The sequence below is a fragment of the Montipora capricornis genome, chromosome 11, assembly GCF_036669925.1.
Source record: "Montipora capricornis isolate CH-2021 chromosome 11, ASM3666992v2, whole genome shotgun sequence".
NCBI classification, from domain to species: Eukaryota; Metazoa; Cnidaria; class Anthozoa; order Scleractinia; family Acroporidae; genus Montipora; species Montipora capricornis.
In genome coordinates, this window is record NC_090893.1 from 17733684 (window position 1) to 17743683 (window position 10000).

The following is a 10000-nucleotide window of genomic DNA, read 5'->3' on the forward strand; positions in this document are numbered from 1 at the left end:
TTCGGAAGCTTTTACTAAAATCAATTTTTAAAAAAAAATACTGCTATACATGCACTACTGTTACAGCATTTTTGTAGCTGCATGCATCCTTTGAAGAATGAGGAATACAAGATTACATGTTATTCATATGCTAACAAGTGGATGCATATTGATTTCTAGAATCTACACTTGTAGATTTGCCTCAATTTAAGCTTAAAACCCTAAGCACTTACATGTATTACTTTCCATTCTTCGTTCATCCAAAAGGGAAAATTAAATCATACATGTATCACAGGTGTATGGAAAGAGGGTGTCTTTTACATATTAAATAATGGCAGTGATCATTTTCACTGTAACCCACAAACATAACATAATTTATAGCACAAATTATACGTAATCAGATCTCGTTTGCATTGTGTGCATGTACATTGTATACAATAAAGCTTTAAGTAATGATGAGCAACTTACCACTGTTGGTCCTGAAACAGACTGATGCTCTTTTGTGTGAGCTTAAGCAGTGACTTCGTCAAGGAAAAGAACTCTGCAATGGTGATTTGATGAGGTTGTTACACTTGTTACACACAAAATTAGTCTCTGAATTATAAATACTTCTATAAGGTTTGACTCTCCTAACAAAAATCATTTCCCGGTAAACCCACACACATCACAATGCAAACAGAACATCGTAACCTCGGAATACAGCTGCAACTCTTAAGAGATCATACATGTACAGTAACTGTACACGTGGTGTAAAATTATTCCCACCCATCCCTTGGTAGTGTTCTAAGTATCTTATTCTGAAGTGGATAGTCGTAGTGGAAAATACCACCCATTCACTTGAAATGTTGTTAAGTATATTCTAAAGCGGATATGCTGATACGCAGTAAAAATAGTTTAAATATCAAAGTATAGAAATGGTCAAGTAGTTAGATACACGGACACGCAACGTCATGTCCTTAGGTGAAACTGTGTTTATACACACCTCAAAGAGTATTTGCACCAAAATCAGAAGATGTATCAAGTCATATTTACTGATCAGTTTTGTCAGGAGTCACAAGAGGATCAGAAGGGGTACTCTAAGTAGATGGGTTAAGATAGCACTGGATGCTGCTAGCATAAACACAATGCAGTTCAATCCACATAGCACCAGACCAGTGTCCACTACTGCAGCTACAATCCTCGCCAAAAATCCTTCAAACACCCCCTTCCCCTAGACAGTGTTGAGATGACCTTTTACTGTTTGACTGGCTGCAACAACATTGAAAAAAGGGAGGGGGACGAATACGGTGCGAGAATGTTCAAAGTGTTTCAAGGTTTTTGTCGAAGATTGTAGATAGGAAAAGGTGAAGCAATATTACACTCTCAAATTCCACTATGTTTGAAGGTCTACAATTACAAACTGGCTGAATATCTACAATCATTGCAATGTGACTACTGATTGTGCATGTTTCCTTAACGAGCATAAAATTACGAAGATTTATAACTCTTGCAAAACCGTCCAAACACACATTAAGAAAAAAATTAATTCCTGGACAAAAAGATTTGAGACTTTCCTTTCCCAACAATGTACCCTTTCCCCCCCCCCCCCCCCCCCACCCCACCCAGGACAATGTTGTTCAGGAAGATTAGCAAAGAACCCATCTACTGTATATCTCAATATTGTGGTAAAAAACAAGGTTTCCATTTCCAATACAAGACCTCAAAATTAAACAGCTAAAGGCATGCATTTACAGGATAAAATGCAGTTGAGTTATCTCAGATCAAATCCAAAGTTGGAAGCTACATGCTAATAATTGTAGCAGCACACACTATTCATAAGCCAATCTAAATTTACCACAATTAACTTAACCCTGAGCACTTGAGAGTGAAGTGAACTTTGAATTCTTCGTTCATCCAAAAGGGAAATTTGAATGATATATGGATCACGAGTGCATGGACGTGTCTTCTATATGAACAATGGCAGTGATCTTTTTCACCGTAACTTAGAGATAACATAACACAACACAAGCTATACGTAATTAGAGCTTGTTTTCATTGCATGAGTCATCTACAAAATTACAAGAATTTAAGGAATGATGAGCGACAGATGCTTTTTCGTGTGATGCCAATCATTGGCAAGAACTCTGTAATAGTGATTTGATGTAGTTAAATAAATTACTCACACCAAACTCAGAAGATACAGTATTTACTAATCAGTTTTGATTAACCTTTGCGGCTGCTATACAGACACAACCCAAGTTAACGCATGCACTTACTATCTCATGTAATCCATAAAGGCAACTGCTTTAACTCAGCAGAATTCCAATCAAGATTTTACCTTACATTAAGTCTCGCTTAATTCTTAAATCACTTTGCAATGTTCCTTGTCTGAATAATGAATCCGGAGCAAATAAATTAAGTGTAAGCAATACAGGAAGATTGTTTGCGTGCCTGTGTCACTCACAACTGACTTTACAAAATAATCATACCCGGTAAAAGGAATACCAACGGCTAGTTGTAAAACAGGGAATGGGGAATGCGGCAATGGGAACAGGGAACGGAGAATGGGAAACGGGGAATCTCTAAAAGGGGGAAGTATAAAAATGGGGAATCGAGGGGGAATTACTAAAGTAGGGAATCTCTAAGAGGGGGAATTACAAAAATGGGAAATCAAGAGTAAAAGGGGGAATTACTAAAATAGGGAATCTCTTAAAGGAGGAATTACAAAAATGGGGAATCTCTAAAAGAGTGAATCTCTGAAAGGGGTAATTACGAAAATGGGGAATCTCTAAAATAGGGAATCTCTAATAGGGAGAATTACTAAAATAGGGGATCTCTATAAGGGGGAATCTCTAAAAGAGGGAATCTCTAAAATGGGGAATCTCTAAAAGGGCGATTTAGTAAAATGGGGAATCTCTAAAAGGGGAATTACTCAAATAGGGAATCTCTAAAAGGGGGAATTACTAAAATGGGGTATCTCTAAAAAGGGAAATTACTAAAAAGGGGAATTACTAAAAGAGGGAATCAATTTACAATTTAATATATGTATCAGTGAAGGTTGCTAACACGCCTTAGACCTAGCAATCGGCTCACTTGGCATTCTTTCTCCACCGCTAGCCTTATAATGAAAGAGGGGGCTCCAAGTGTTCGCAAGCCAACATCAGTGGCAATTTCACTTCAACTTGAAAGAAATTCAGTGTCAACAAAACAACATGATTATTTGTTAGGTCACTGAAGGATGTAGCATCCGTTTATGTTTCAAGGGATTCATATTAGTCGGCCTTCATGAGCTAACAGATTGGCCTTGCAAATTAGCAATGTAAAATTCTTTGCAATGAACACCGTTCCCCTTTTTGCTGTGTTAAACATAGTCGATTTTTACAGCCACCATCCGCAGGCATCTTATGAGGTAGGACAACAAATAATTTAATTGCCTGTCTGCAAATAGAAATGGTGGGAAAACATGATGGTATTTACTTTCCTTGGACGCATACAAAAAAGCCATTCATGCAACAGTAGCGTACAACTAAATTCAATAGTCAAGTGAAGCTATGATCTTCGCAGTTATGAACGCAATTTATACAATTGCGTAGAGAAGCCTGAAAAATTCAGGACTTCAACGGGGTTTGAACCCGACCTCGCGATTCCGGTGCGACGCTGTAACCATGTAGAATCATAAGCATCCTTGTGTTATATTGTTGGCTTTTCGAGTCATTTCCTTAATTTTAATTCCGTGGTACTCAAGTTGATGGATACCTCACCATTCACTTGCACACAAACACATAAAGGGGAAATCTGAGCAGTGCATGACGAAAAGCACGAAAGACCAATTAAAGAAATACTAAATTCTCCCAAAGATGTTCGAGATGGCGGGAAAACCATAAAAAAATATATTTTCGCGACAGGCAATGTTTTGTCTTTTTTCAGCCAAGTTCACGTTAAGTGAACATGGCTGAATTTCAGTTTATCTTTTTAGTTGGCTTTTGCTAGTAAAAGGAAAAAGCTTGACGGATTTGCTAGTTTGCCAAAGTTTCGGTGGGAAGACCTAGTCAGACAACAAGTGATAGGTCAAGGGACCTTTTGAGCCGTATTTTTGGTGTTTTCAAGCTGAAGGAAAGCCCGCAGAAAATGTTATTGTAAAAAAGTTGTTAAGTACAGCTCAGGATTTTACGGCAACATTTATCAAGGAGGCCAAGATTTTAAAGGATTTATAGCACAAAAACATTGTTTCATGTTTATAGTGCGTTATTAAATTCCGCTCACGGCTGATATCCCACAGTGCAAGGAAATGTCAAAAATAAGATTATTCTTTTGCTTCTTCTTTTGCTGGACTGTTACAGTAATGGTGAATTGTCAAAGGTGCTTAGTAGGACGCGCTTCTCTACTCCTCTCACGCTGTACGTTTTTTCAAAATGTAAGGAGCAAGGTTTTCTGACTTTAAAGCCATTAACTTGTCCTCCAGCTTCTGTTCCAGCTTCAAACCTTTCACATTGTATGTTTCCTTCATATGTATGTTTTGTCCGCAGTTTTGAGATAGAAACAGCACTTTGTTGATATTTTAATAGCAGGCATTTCTGTGCACATGAATTGCACCAGCAGTCAAAAATTGCACTGTTAAAATGGATGCTTGTCATTAAAATTAATGGATCACACCTCTCTTAATTTTCGCGGTCTCTGAGATTCCCTTTTTAGTAATTCCCCCTTTTAGAGATTCCCCACAGCCTTTTAGTAATTCCCCCTTTTAGAGATTCCCTATCTTATTAATTCCCCCTTTTAGAGATTCCCCATTTTAGAAATTCCCTATTTTAGTAATTCCCCCTTTTAGAGATTCCCTATTTTATTAATTCCCCCTTTTAGAGGAGATACCCTATGTTAGTAATTCCCCCTTTTAGAGATTCCCTGTTTTAGTAAGTCCCCATTTTAGAGATTCCCCCTTTTAGAGATTCTTCATTTTAGAGATTCACCATTTTAGTAATTCCCCCTTTTAGAGATTCCCTATTTTAGAGATTCCCTGTTCCCCATTCCCCATTCCCTGTTCCCTGTCCTCATTCTCCGTTTCTTCATTCACTGTTTGAGAACTAGCCGAGTACCAACATAGTTGCTAGCTTTAACCAAAAGTTCTGAGAAAATAACAGGAAGCGAGTAAAAAGTAAGCTTAATCAAAATTGGTTGATTACGCTTAAATTACACGTAGTTGCTCTTCTTCACTATAAGAAATGGTTATCAATGAGCAAGATACCACTGTCGCGCCAAATCATCATAATAATAATAATAATAATAATAATAATAATAATAATAATAATAATAATAATAATTGGCAGTGCTTATCACCCTTTACTTGCTGAAAGCATACAAAGGCGCCTCTGGCTGTTGCTATACAGTCCACTTTTGATGTCAGAGCACAGCACCACAGCTAGATGTTCATTAGCTGTGAGTCGATTTTGATGAGGTAGGAAAACCGGAGTACCCGGAAAAAAACCCTCGAGTCATGTTGAGATCGACTGTAACTCAACCCACATGCTGGCCGAGGCCAGAATTGAACCCCGGCTCGAAGTGGTCGGAGGCCCGATAGATACCCACTAAGCCACCCTGACTCCCAAATGAATGCACATTGCCGTCAGGTCAAGCACTGGAAAGAAATTACTTTGCAATTACGATTTGATGTGGTTATTACATTATCAAGTATGACGATAAAACGATCATGTTTAATATGTAGAGGGTTTATCCTTACGCATAACTCAAAGTAACTTCAAAGTCGACGATCAAATTCTGTAACTTTACGAGAGAGTTTAACATGGATCAATGATGTTTCAGTTCTGTCGCAAAGCGAGACATAGGACTTACATATATATACATGTACAATTAGTCTACTAGGTGCTTGGTGAGACTTACGTACATGTAGTTAAATTCCAGAGCGAAATTTCTTAAACGTGTTTTGGTATCCTTTCAATTTTCCAACCACAAACTTCCAATCTGTTCTTACTTGCCTTATCTATCACAAATGACGGACAACTGAGAAAAGAGAAACCGAAACGTCTGTGTTGCGATAAGCTGCTGTAAGGCACTTCCCACAATAATCCGAGAATAAGAGAGAGCCTGGGAAAGAGATTGGTAGGTATGTCATGTATGGGGACACATGAGTAGGAGGTACCACCATGTACTATTGTGGGTGTAGTAGCAGTGAAGTTGATGTAATAATAATAATAATAATAATAATAATAATAATAATAATAATAATAATAATCGTTTTCGGTACCCTCTGATACCAGGATTACTCATAATGTAGCACTTCATGACAAGTTTGTTTACTGCCTTGGTCCATTTTGTTCTAGCAGTAGCTGGATAACGACCTGGTGCTGGCTGCTGTTCCCCAGACACCCTGCCGGGCGTGACACCTTCACTTGGAGCTTGGGTCTCATTTACGCCGTTTATGTTTCTATTTTCATGATTCATCTTCATTTTGGAAGACTTGCTATTTCATCCACTAACTAGGGAGGATTGTTTCTCGGAATTCCCTTCTCCTACGAGGGTTGCCATCCAAGGCTAGGAGTCCCTCCTGCCCCTTTGTTGTTACCCTAACTAGGGTGGCTTAGGGGTTACTAACACTTGCCAAAGATGTTACCCCGGACTCTGGTGGGCGGGAGCGTCCACATTCCCGAAATAGGCTAAGGCTCAAGCTAGCCTGTCCTACCCAAATCTGGCCAGAGAATTGAGGAGAATGTGGGAAGTGAAAAGCAAAGTCGTACCAATTGTATTGGGGGCTTTAGGAACCGTGCCATTGCGACTTAAGGGCAACTTAAAGGGCATAGGAGTAGACACATCAATTACCTTAATCCAGAAGTCTGCATTGCTGGGATCAGCAAGGATAGAAAGAAAAGTATTGGAAATGTAAAGGACAGGAAAAAGAAACATTTTGGTGTTCCTTGGCAACTTGTTGTTGCCCGACACCACAATTTCACCAGCTGTTAAATACTTAAGGAGAGCTGCATGAAATAATAATAATAATAATAATAATAATAATAATAATAATAATAATAATAATAATACAAATCTTTTATTTTGCCACAATTAACTTATTGTCAGACGGTCTGGCACTTAGGTAAAAAAACTGATAGCCTAATCTATCTACATTAAGAAAGCTATTAAAAAAAAAAAACAACAATATATTGTAGGGAAAATATAGATATTCAACACCCTAGTATCTAACGACAACATCTTTAACAAAAAAATAAATAAATAAATAAAATAAATAAGGCTCAAGCTAATAATAATAATAATAATAACAATTTAATAACTTCTAGAGCGCGATTTACATTCACTGATCAACAGTGCCTTACAACTGGAAATACTACAATGAAATTCAAATTAGTAAAACTAGTTACATGTCTATTAATAAAATTGAATATTTATAATAATGATAATAAACTTAATTATTAATACTAATAAGAGTGAACATCAAACAGAATGCGCTTTAAAAGCTACATGAAATAAATACGTTTTCACCTTACATTAAAAAAAAACCAAAAGGCACTAGTAGTAACTGTAGTCGGTGGAGTCTGTCTAGTAGTGGCAGTACGTGTACTAGTTGTAGTACATCTTTAGCTGTAACAGGTGTAGTATGACCCCATCGTTGCAACCGTTACGTTTTACTTTTCCTGAAACTTGTGTCGTAATGGAAGTTAAACAAAACAGTGTGACAAAGTATCATTAAACCGACGACGTTACAACACTGTGCAACGCCTGCTGATGCCGTCACAGGCTGTCCAGATTCCGAGGGTGAAAAATTATAAGGATTTGTATGGGAATCTCGATAACAAATAGCCTGCGAACGCAGACGTATTTCCGGCGGTCGTTTCAACCGCCACAAAATACGTCTGCGTTCGCACGCTAGATAACAAGCTGAAAAAGATATTTACATCTCGCCAATAAAATCAATCAAACTTCTCCGGCATCAGTCACGCTCAAACTCCGTCGATGGCCACACCGATAAATTTGCTTGTATTTGACAAAGTTTCAAGGTCCACCGAGAATTCATTGCTGAGAAAATGCGAAAAATATCCAAAATTTAAAATCCTTCGAGGCCCCCTTACAATGAATTTAATTTGGACCCGTTATCAGTCGGAGAACGTAACCCTCAACCGTCGCATATGTTTTTTTACGCCGACAAAGTGAACAGAACTAACAGAGACAGTCCTTACAGGATATTTACCGAGGTCAAAGGAAACAGGAGCATTCACAGTATTATTTCAACCGGCGAAAGTAATAGTCTTGATGTTCGCCAACTGTCACGTTACCGTCCCCTGTAACCACTGCATTGATGGTGACTACAGTGAATGTGAAGACAAAAAACATGGGGATGATTGGGAGACAATCGAAATTCAACAAGGAAAAGGCTATGGTCATCACCGGGCAACAAGAGGAGACATACAAGAACAGCGGGAAGGCATTAAAGATTTGGTTACCAAAGATGCATTGCTATTGCATCGGGTGATCCCTTAGAAGAGTGCTATTTATAGGCCATTGGGCAAAATACCATAATACTCTTTGTTTGTCCCCCCAAATTTTGCATAAGCATTGTTCTTGTTTTCTCTTGGGACCATTGTAAGTCCCAAGAGAAACTGGAAACAATGCTTATGCAAAATTTGGGGGGACAAACAAAGAGTAATGGGCCAGAGATACTTACAGAGAGGACCACAAATGATTGGTCTTGCACATATCGTGCAGGTGCTGAAGTCATCCGAGGATATTTTCTTGTCGGCGAGACCGCAATCTCTAAAGATCGTTTATAGAAACCAGACACCACAGAGAAAGCAATAGCTTACGCAAAAACTGCCCGATTTATCTGCCCCGACCTTCAAACGGTGAAAATTATGAATGGAACATTCTGCAAAGTAACAAATGACTTGCGTTTGGACATATTAGGCACCCTGGATAGGTTTTAGGTTAATGATAATTATTATTTTTGGGATACTCAGCGTTGTGACAAAAAAACTTGGCAATATTTAAAAACGTGGTTGGCAGGGGCGCAATATAATATTGAGTAGTAGAGTAACTGTAAGCACAACGTCCACGATCTTTTCAAAAAAACGATGATAACAAAGTTATAGGGAACATATCGTTGACGTCACCCATTGTCATCAATGTGCTAACCAAAGCCTCATTGGCTGTCGAAACAAAGGGTCTGTTGTTCCTGCGGTTGGCAAATTTAAATAGCAAAAGCACTGTTTGTAAACAGTTATCTTCCCTATTCAGCGCAAGTGTAAATTAAATATTCCGTATACATAATAACAAAACCAAGACATCATGAAGTCCAATTTTTGGCCTTGCCTCAATTTTTAATGTCTTGATAGAAACTTGTACAGCAGAACCGCAGAAAGAAACCAAATAGTTTTGCAGATAGTTCCTTGCAATTATCAAAAGATTAGTAATTTTAATGAATATTTCCACTTATTGGGCCGAATAGTAACTTTGTATGTAACTTACGGAACAGGCTAGTCACTGCATGGGGAATCCTACAAGACACCATGAACGATTTCCTGGGTTTACACGATCGATACATGACTCTGTGACGTCACACAACAGGAAATCACCGAGGTCATAAAGGGTGATACAGTGGAACCCCGCCATACGACCACCCAGTTATTACGACCACTTGTTTGTGGCCCGAACAAAACGGCCCACTCATTTTCTTATCTGAAAACCCCGTTAATCCGACCACCCAGTTATTGCGACCAACGACCACCTTTTCGATTCCTCAGTCGTTATCTTCTTTATACTAGAAATAGTGTTCACTAGAGCTGCCCCCGCTTTTGATAACCTGTTTATGGGATGTGTATTTAATATAAATACTGTGCATAAGACCGTTAAAAATTAATGTTTCAAGCATTTTATTGAACTTCACATTCATGTAAGTAGTTAACAGCACAAGTAAAGTGGTTGTTGTGACATCGCACTACACCTCTTAGTTTGTACTGAGCTCCCCTGATTAGAATCTCCTCAAACACATTTATGTCTTTCATTAATCAGGGGCACCCAACGAGAA

General features: G+C 38.4%; 2 protein-coding genes across 5 annotated transcripts in view; both read right to left on the minus strand.

The window, feature by feature from the left end:
* The window catches only part of LOC138024323 (tetratricopeptide repeat protein 28-like), a 126394-nt gene that overhangs the window by 83361 nt on the left and 33033 nt on the right, over positions 1–10000 (minus strand). The window lies entirely within an intron of this gene.
* LOC138024322 (tetratricopeptide repeat protein 28-like) overlaps positions 1–10000 on the minus strand; it is a 95159-nt gene that overhangs the window by 16400 nt on the left and 68759 nt on the right. Inside the window, exon 4 of one of the 4 annotated variants that reach the window (XM_068871480.1) lies at positions 448–520. The exons of the other annotated variants lie outside the window; for them this stretch is intronic. The gene's annotated coding sequence lies outside the window, so the exon portion shown is untranslated. The remainder of the gene's footprint in view (positions 1–447; positions 521–10000) is intronic. 4 annotated transcript variants of the gene reach the window in all.